The sequence below is a fragment of the Macaca mulatta genome, chromosome 10, assembly GCF_049350105.2.
Source record: "Macaca mulatta isolate MMU2019108-1 chromosome 10, T2T-MMU8v2.0, whole genome shotgun sequence".
In the NCBI taxonomy this organism is placed as follows: Eukaryota; Metazoa; Chordata; class Mammalia; order Primates; family Cercopithecidae; genus Macaca; species Macaca mulatta.
The window spans coordinates 13,019,115-13,029,059 of record NC_133415.1 but is presented as its reverse complement, the minus strand read 5'-3'; positions in this window follow the sequence as shown (position 1 = coordinate 13,029,059).

Here is a 9,945-nt window from a genome sequence, read left to right as displayed (position 1 = left end):
GGCCGCAGCTGAGTCGGCTCCAACTTAACGCTACGTACGCCGGAGACGATACGTAAACAGCGTCTCGGAATAGCCCGAGGGCTCCGCGGGGAACTACGGGTATTCTTGGAAGCGCTTTACGTCAGTTGCGACGATCGGCGTATTTTGCGGTCTGTACAAGAAAAACAAAGTACGGAGCGAGCGTAGAGTTCTCGCGCCACCTGAACTAGAACGTGGGGTGCGGTGGGAGGAAGCGCTTCTGGTGCGACGTAACATTCTTTGCGTCGTTAGCCGGCCCGCTGTTGCGAAGATGCGCAGTATGCGTAACGCATTCTGTTTAGAGAATAGAGGATTTTTGCCTGATTCCGATCTCGGGACAGACCCCGCGGCCGGCTTGTGGAAGTTGCTTTGCAGAGACAATAACCGTCCTCCATATTGTTATCAAGTTTCAGGGCCTCCTGGTGCCAGAAGTCGGGAGGGTCTTAAGTTCCCTGGCTGGCCTTCCTACATGGGGCCGGCAGCCCTCTCGCCCCGCAGCCCTCGGCCCGCTGAGAATGGCGGCGGGCCCCGGCGCCATTTCCTTTCCGTTGCCTCTCGCTGTTCTGTCTCCGGCAGCCATGATGGATGCGCCGTGTCCCTTTCTTTCGGGAGTTTATGAGGTGGCGATGTCCGCTCCAGGTTAAAGGGTCCTCAGCTACACTTGGTTCACACCGAGGTGCATTTTCTGAACCGTGTATTTTCACCGTCTCTGGCCGAGCACAGCTGTTGCTAATACAGAAACAAAATGTGCTTGGAGGCCGGGCACGGTGGCTCAGGCTTGTAATACCAGCACTTTGGGAGGCCGAGGCGGGAGGATCACCTGAGGTCCGGAGTTCGAGACCAGCCTGGCCAAAATGGCACAACCCTGTCTCTACGAAAAATACAAAAATTAGCAGGGCATGGTGGCGGGCGCCTGTAGTCCCAGATACTTGGGAGGCTGAGGCAGGAGAATCGCTTGAACCTGGGAGTCGGAGGTCGCAGTGAGCCGAGATCCTGCCACTGCACTCCAGCCTGGAGACGGGGCGAGACCATGTTTCAAAAAAAAAAAAAAATTGGTTGGAGCCCCAGTGGACTCCGTGGGCACTTTGCTGCCGTTAAACGGCGCTCCTCAGAAGGTCCGGAGAAGACCCCAGCACTCTCGGGAGAACAAGGTTTCAGAGTAATGGTCTTTTTAGATGCGTAAAAAGTGAAAGCTAAGGACAAGTGTTTAACCAGGCTAGCCCACATTCTCCGCTCAATTCCTTCCAGACTGGCTTCCCTCTCCTTACCTGCTTCCTGTCCTCTCAAACTGCATTTTAAAGCCCCGCAATCTTGGCCAAATGGCGTCACACAACTGTTGAGCTGTTAGGGCCCTCGAGACGAGCCCATCTAACGTCTCAATTCAACAGATGGCTAGAAGCGGGGAGATGTGGCCTCTCAGTGTGGGTGCTGAGTGTTTCCCAGATTATTGGGAACATAGCATTAAAAAAGGAGCTTCAAAAAGGCCCTTGAGGCCAGGCAAGGTGGCTCACGCCTGTAATTCCAGCACTTAGGGAGGCCGAGACAGGCAGATCACCTGAAGTCAGGAGTTCGAGACCAGTCTGGCCAACATGGTGAAACGCCGTTTCTACTAAAAATGCAAAAAGTAGCCAGGCGTGGTGGCGTATGCCTGTAATCCCAGCTACTCAGGAGGCTGAGGCATGAGAATCGCTTGAAACCGGGAGGCGGAGGTTGCAGCGAGCCAACTGCACTCCAGCCTGGGCGACAGAGTGAGACTCTGTCTCAAAAAACAAAAGCCGTTGAGATGTCAGTTGCCCCGGAAACACAAAGAGACAGTCACGGACTCACTGGTCAAGGGTGGAATGAGTAAAAGGCCAGGCACTGTGCCAGGTAGGCACTGGGTCAAGGTGGTGAACAAGTTCCTGCACTCACAGATTTTACACTCTAGGAGGGAGACAAAAAGTGTTTATGTCAAGCAGTTGCTAACTAAAATGAAAGCAAAGAAAAAGGGAAAAGAGAATGCATGTGTGCATGTGAAGGAGCAGAGTATGCAGGTTACACAGTGTTGCATTGGGGTCTCGGGAGGCCTCCCTGATCCAGTGACATCCAAGCACAGACCTAAAGTGAGGTATCTAGCCTTGCTGACAGAGGAAAGAGCAAGTGCGAAGGCCGTGAGGCCAAGTGTGGCTGAAGTAGGACAAGGAGGAAAGACTGAAGAGGACTGTATCCTGAAGGGCTTGTAGGCGGCTGTAAGGCCTTTGTCTTTTCTTTCCAGTAAGGTGGAAACCTCTGAAAAATTTTAAGCAAAGTGACATAATAAAAGGACCCCTATGACTGCAGTGTGAATAAATTCAGAGTGAGGGAGGGCAGGAGCAGGCAGATTAAAAAGAGGCAAGTGCAGTCATCCAGGCAAGAGATGATGAGGATTGCGAAGGGTTAATAGGGTAAATAAAAGAACATGACCCAGTGCGGGGGCGGTGGCTCACGCCTGTAATCCCAGCACTTTGGGAGGTCGAGGTGGGTGGATCATGAGGTCAGGAGTTCAAGACCAGCCTGGCCAAGATGGTGAAACCCCATCTAAACTACAAAAATTAGGCAAATGCGGGAGCAAGCACCTGTGATCACAGCTACACGGGAGGCTGAGGCAGGAGAATTGCTTGAACCCCGGGCGGCAGAGGTTGCAGTGAGCCGAGATGGTGACACTGCACTCCAGCCAAAAAAAAAGAAAAAGAAAAAAAAAAGAATATGACCCAGGCGAGTCTCAATCACTTTAAGAGGTTCATTTGCCAAGGTTAAGAACGCACTTGGGGAAAAAGAACACAGAACCACAGAAAAAGCAGCGGTCCATGTTTCTTTTCTGAGAAGAGTCTGGGGAACCTCAATTTTTAAAGGGAAGAAAGGAAAAAAAGCAGGTATAGGGAGGGTAGATAAAAGAGGCAAGCAGTTGCATTCTTCCGGTCTTTTTTGTTGATGTTGTTGATTTCTTTCATCAAATGGGTTTTTTGTTTGTTTTGTTTTGTTTTTTTGAGACAAAATCTTGCTCTGTTGGCCAGACTGGAGTTCAGTAGCATGATCTGGGCTCCTTGCCACCTCTGCCTCCCAGGTTCAAGTGATTCTCCTGCCTCAGCCTCCTGAGTACCTGGGATTACAGGCGCCCACCACCACGCCCGGTTAATTTTTGTATTTTTAGTAGAGATGAGATTTCAGCATGTTGGCCAGGCTGGTCTCAAACTCCCAACCTCAGGTGATCCACCCGCCTCGGCCTCTCAAAGTGCTGGGATTACAGGCTTGAGCCACCACACCTGGCCTTTATCATCAACCTTTATTTTAAGTTCTGGGGTACATGTGCAAGATATGCAGGTTTGTTACACGAGAAAACGTGTGTCATGGTGGTTTGTTGCACAGATCAACCCCTTGCCTAGGTATTAGGCCCAGCATCCATTAGCTATTCTTCCTGATGCTCTCCCTCCCCCAACCCCCAACAGGTTCCCGTGTGTGTTGTTTCCCTGCTCCATGTGTCCATGTATCCTCTTCTGAGTCTTTGATTAGTCTTCACGGATGCTTTCTGCTCATGCTCAGTTAATCTGCATTTTCACATAAGATAAAATAATCATAGAGCAGAGGGCAGCAGTCAGATATGTGTTTGTCTCAGGCGAGCAGAGGGATGACTTTTTAGTTTTGTCCTTTGTCCTGTGCTTGTGATGATAAACCATCCATGTACATTGTCAGGGTGAAATTCCACATAACTGTTTTGGTGTAAAGATCTTGGAGGCCCACAAGGAATTTCTTTGTGGGCAAATTGTGAGAGGCCTATGTAGCTTTTTTTTTTTAGAGACAGTCTCACTGTCGCCCAGGCTGCAATGGTGCGATCTCGGTTCACTGCAACTTCCACCTCCTGGGTTCAAGCAATTCTCCTGCCTCAGCCTTCTGAGTAGCTGGGATTACAAGCACGCGACACAAAGTTAATTTTTATATTTTTAGTAAAGACTGGCTTTTGCCATTACTGACCAGGCTGGTTTCAAACTGCTGACCTCAAGTGATCCACCCACCTTGGCCTCCCAAAGTGCTGGGATTACATGGCCACCACACCTGGCCATCACTATATATTACGCTGTAATAATAATAAAAATAGGCCGGGCCTAATAGAAATAGTCTGGCTAACCTGATGAAACCCCATCTGTACTAAAAATACAAGAAAAGTAGCCGGGCGTGGTGACATGCGCCTGTATTCCCAGCTACTCAGGAGGCTGAGGTAGGAGAGTTGCTTGAACCCGGGAGGTGGAGATTGCAGTGAGCTGAGACCACGCCATTGCACTCCAGCCTGGGCGAAACTCCATCTCAAAAATAAATAAATACATAAATAAATTGAATGACTCACAAATCTAGAGATTAAGTGTTAATGCATCTCTTTATTTATTTTTTTTGAGACGGACTCTCTGTCACCCACCGCGCCTGGCCCTGTGTTAATGCATCTTAAAGATCGAAATCAGAAAGGGGGGCTTATAATTGACAAGATGTGCTGGGCGTGGTGGCTCACGCCTGTAATCCCAACACTTTGGGAGGCCGAGGCGGGCAGATCACAAGGTCAGGAGATTGAGACCATCCTGGCTAACACAGTGAAACCCCGTCTCTGCTAAAAATACAAAAAATTAGCTGGGCATTATGGTGTGCGCCTGTAGTCCCAGCTACTTGGGAGGCTGAGGCAGGAGGATGGTGTGAACACAGGAGGTGGAGCTTGCAGTGAGCCAAGATCACACCACGCACTCCAGCCTGGGCGACACAGGGAGACTCTGTTTCCAAAAAAAAAAAAAAGATGTACATCAGAAGGGGGGCTTATAATTGACAATATGTGACAAATGCTACACCCCACACACAAATGCTTCATATTTATCTTTTGGAATACACTGGATGATACATCCACCCTGCCCTTTGCTTCAGCAAATGGACCTTTCTAATTAGAAAAATGATTTTGTTATTTGAGGTGGAGTCTGGCTCTGTCGCCCAGGCTAAAGTGTAGTGGCATGATCTCAGCTCACTGCAACTTCTGCCTCCCAGGTTCAAGCAATTCTCTGCCTCAGATTCCTGAGTAGCTGGGATTACAGGTGCCTGCCACCACACCTGGCTAATTTTTTTTGTATTTTTAGTAGAGATGGGGTTTCACTATCTTGGCCAGGCTGATTTTGAACTCCTGACCTCGTGATCCACCCACCTCAGCCTCCTAAAGTGCTGGGATTACAGGCATGAGCCACTGCATCCGGCCGAAGAAAACATTTTTTTGGTAACAAAAAATTGTTATAATACTCTAGCAGCCTTCTAACTCATGGGGATCCTAGTAGATAAAAGCTCTTTGGCCTGTTAGATATAAATGAATTTAAAGACTGTATCACAGGCTTGGACTGACCAAAGACTAAGGGACCAAGGCCACTTCAGTGGCGGCTTTTCAGTTCTGGAGAAGCCGTAACACTGACCCAAAAGAACTACTGGGTCACTTTGGCCAGAGACCATCGGCTCTGTCGCTTACAGGGCCCCGTCTCTGAGCATTCACTCATTCTTGTTGGGGCTCAAGCATTAAAGGTCAGACCTGCCAGGACTGTGTGGCTAGGCCTGCTGGTGCTCGGGAGGCCCTGACAGTCTCCTGAATTGCTGCAGGCCCTTGTCTTTGACGTGGACACAAACAGTTCTTTCATCTTTTCAGAAGAACAGATGATTGGGATTCTTGTTTGGCTTTTGACAAACACAAACAGGAAATTCAGCCCTCTTAGGCTGGAGGGGAGGGAGTAGGTATATGCCAAACTGCAGACCAAATTTCATAGTAGCTGAACAAGAGTTTTATTTTTATTTTTAGAGACAAAATCTCACTCTGTCGCCTAGGCTGGATGCAGTGGCGCAATCTTGAATCTCCCCAATTCAAGCAATTATCTTGCCTCAGCCTCCTGAGTAGCTGCAGGCATGCGCCACCATGCCCAGCTAATTTTTCTATTTTTAGGAGAGATAGGGTTTCACTATGTTGGCCAGGCCGGTCTCGAACTCCTGACCTCAAGTGATCCTCCTGCCTCTGCCTCCCAAATTGCTGGGATTACAGGTATGAGCCACCTTGCTTGGCCAAAAAAAATTTTTTTTCTTTTTTTTTTTTTCTTTCAGCTCTGTCGCCCAGGCTGGAGTGCAGTGGCATGATCTCGGCTCACTGCAACCTCTGCCTCCCAGGTTCAAATGATGCTGCTGCCTCAGCCTCCTGAGTACCTGGGACTACAGGCACACGCCGCTATGCCCAGCTAATTTTTTTGTAGCTGTAGTAGAGATCAGGTTTCACCGTGTTGCCCAAGCTGGTGTCGAACTCCTGAGCTCAGACGATCTGCCTGCCAAAGTGCTGGGATTACAGGCATGAGCCACCGTACCCGGCCCACTTTTTTTTTTTTTTTTTTAGAGACAGAGTCTCTCTATGTTGGCCAGATTGGCCTTGAACTCTTGGTCTCAAGCAATTCTCCTGCCTCAGCCTCCCAAAGTGCTGAGATTACAGCCATGAGCTACTGTGCCTAGCCTCTGAACAGGAGTTAAGAGTAGTTTCATCTTTTTAGAAATAGATTCCTTTGTGTTCCCCAGACAGATACAGGGTTGTTGATCAGACATGGAGCTGAGAGAGTCAGAGATCAAATCTGGCAGCATCCTGCTGAGAAATAAAGTAGTAAGTGAACTGACCACAATGTATGTAATTAATGTAATGATGTTACAGTCTATTGTACTTTAGAAGTACATAGACTTGCTGGGCATGGTGGCTCAGTCCTGTAATCCTAGCACTTTGGGAGGCCAAGGCGGGCGGATCACGAGGTCAAGAGATGGAGACCATCCTGGCCAACATAGTGAAACCCCATCTCTACTAAAAATACAAAAATTAGCTGCTCATGGTGGCAGGTGCCTTGTAGTCCCAGCTACTCGGGAGGCTGAGGCAGGAGAATTGCTTGAATCCAGGCAGCAGAGGTTGCAGTGAGCCGAGATCGTGCCACTGCACTCCAGCCTGGCGACAGAGCAAGACTCTGTCTCAAAAAAAAAAAAGAAGTACATAGACTCATAGACTTAATAATGTGAAGAACAACAGGCTGGCATCAAAAATCAGAACATAAGGACAAAGTGAAAACAGCAATAGGTCAGTTAAACATCAACTGGTGTCTCTAAGATATAATGAAAAAAGTGCTGGTATTTACATAATTTTGATAATAGAGGCAAAATATAGTGTGCACATATTTGGAGGAAAAGTAACTAGCATTAGAGTCATCTCCAGGAAGGACTGTGCCAAATAAATACACCACCAAGCCTACACCCATACACACCCACACACACACACCCACACACACACACACACCCCTACCTAATCTGAGGGTGGTTCAGATTGGTACTGGGTGGAGTCAAAAGGAAGGACTTTTGCTTTTGTATAAATATGTAATTACAGGCATGTATGTTTGAGAAGTTATGGGGGTTCTGCAGGCCATTACCCCCTCCCCAACTGGCTACTGCTCAGAGTAAATAAGTCAGTGTGAGCAGATCCATGTGGCTTTGTCTTTGCCTTCTTTACCGTTGGAATCACTGCAAAGACCATTTCTAAGATTGGAAAATGAAGAAGTTGACTCCCTTGGCAGTACTTGTGAATTGAATTGGGATGGTAGTGTTCAGGACAGGCTTTTTGCTCTCTGCCAAAGAGGGGTGAAATCCCTTGGAGGAAGGGACTTATTGAAGTATGGTGGAGGGGAGGTTGGCAATGCAGCCATCTGAGATACCCAGGGTAGAGGGTGCCTTGTCAAGACAATGTGAATGTCCCTGGTGCCTTTGTACCATCCCTAAACCTGGGTCAGGCTAACCCCCAGATTAGGCAGCTCTCTCAGTGGGGACTCTCAGAACTGCCGGTGCTTTTGCTTTGTAGACTTAACCCCAATTGTAATTGGTTATTCAGGTGATTATTCCTGCAACTCCATGTCCCAGGGAATTTTTTTTTTTTTTTGAGACGGAGTCTCACGCTGTCAGCCAGGCTGGAGTGCAGTGGTGCAATCTCGGCTCACTGCAATCTCTGCCTCCTGGCAGAGATTCTCCTGCCTCAGCCTCCCGAGTAGCTGGGACTACAGGCGCCTGCCACCATGCCCGGCTAATTTTTTGTATTTTTAGTAGAGATGGGGTTTCACCGTGTTAGCCAGGATCGTCTCGATCTCCTGACCTCATGATCGGCCCGCCTCGGCCTCCCAAAGTGCTGGGATTACAGGCGTGAGCCACTGCACCTGGCTCCAGGGACTCTCTTGATTAGTCACTTCTCTATCCATTGCAGCTGGCACCTCACTGATGTCTCAGTTTTGGCTGAATGCAAGACAGTATGCTTTATTGTTTAGGGCCACATATATATGTAATGTAAGAATAAAGAAATGTATGGGATCATTTGACAACAAATTCAGCAAAATGAAGAATTTGATGGGGAGGAAAGAGATTTACTCCTAGGGCTATTCAGGAGTCTTCAGTTGTGTTGGTAATGTTTTACTTCATGAGGTGTTTGTTTGTTTGATACAGGACCTTGCTCTGTCACGCACGCTGGAGTGCAATGGCACAGTCATAGCTCACTGCAACCACAAACCCCTGGGCTCAAGCAAAACTCCCACCTCAGCCTCCTGAGTATCTGGGACTACAGGCATGCACCACCACTGCCGGCTTATTTTTAAATTTTTGTAGAGACAAGATTTCCCTGTGTTGCCCAGGCTGGTCTTAAACTCCAGGCCTCAAGTGATCTTCCTGCCATGTTCTCCCAAAGTGTTGGTATTATAGGTTTGAGCCAGGTATAGTGGCGGGCACCTGTAATCCCAGCTACTTGGGAGGCTGAGGTAGGAGAATCGCTTGAACCTGGTAGTGGAGGTTGCAGTGAGCCAAGATTGTACCACTGCACCCCAGCCTGGGTAGCAGAGGAAGATGCCATCTCAAAATAAGTCAATCAATAAACAAACTTGCTTTTGCTTTACTCTGCGGACTTACCCCAAATTCTTTCTTGAGTGAGGTCCAAGAACTCTCTCTGGATTAGGACCCTTTTCTGGTAACCGTATGTTTCTACGGCTTGCAACCAAGAGTCCTAACCAATAAACCCTCCTTTTTGAGTGCTCATCTCCCCTATATAGGCCAGAAATAGACCAGACCTATTTCTGCACGCAAATGGAGAGTGGAGTACTGGAAAACCATGGTCCTTTGCTCACAGGTAACAAAATTGAACCCTGGCCTAGAAAAGCTCAGTGGGCACTGGTGATTTTCCTGCTGGCCCAGATACCTGCACAATCCGTAGTGCTATCCAAAGTTGGGCCCCAAGTTACAGCTTTTTAGTAGTTCACATTCTCACACTCAGCCACTGTTCTCCAAAGCAGGACATGTAAGACTGGCTGGACCCAGAGAGATTTCCAGCCTTAGCCAGATGCCATATTGAAACCAGCTTCTCCACTGAACTCTAGGCCTTTGTTTTGGGCCCTGTTTTCCAACCCTAATGCCCACTTCTTGTTAAATTGTCCTTTGTCAGGGGTATTCTGCTTAACCCAGACAAATTCTCTGAATTTCAAGTCTTGGGAGTTTTATTTCTGTCTCTACTAAAATGCTCTGGGCTGCTATGCAAATTGGTCCACCCCCTCTCCAGGGCTCCTCATACCAGGGAATCTCTAGGAGATGCTCAGTTTTTATCAAGGATGTTGTCAAAGCTATTTAAATTGTACATTTATAGGATAGTCAGGTGTGGCCACAGGAGGAAAGATAGGAGAGGCTTGTAGAAGAAAGTTTACTATACTCACAGGTCCTAAAGAGGGGGTCACCACACACCATGCGGAGGTCACTGGGGAATATGCGGGGGTGGTCTGGAGGCAGAACACTGGATGGGAGAGAGCTTGGGCCATGGCCTTTATTGAAGTTTCTGAGACAGGGCAGGTTAAACAGTTGAGGAGTGGC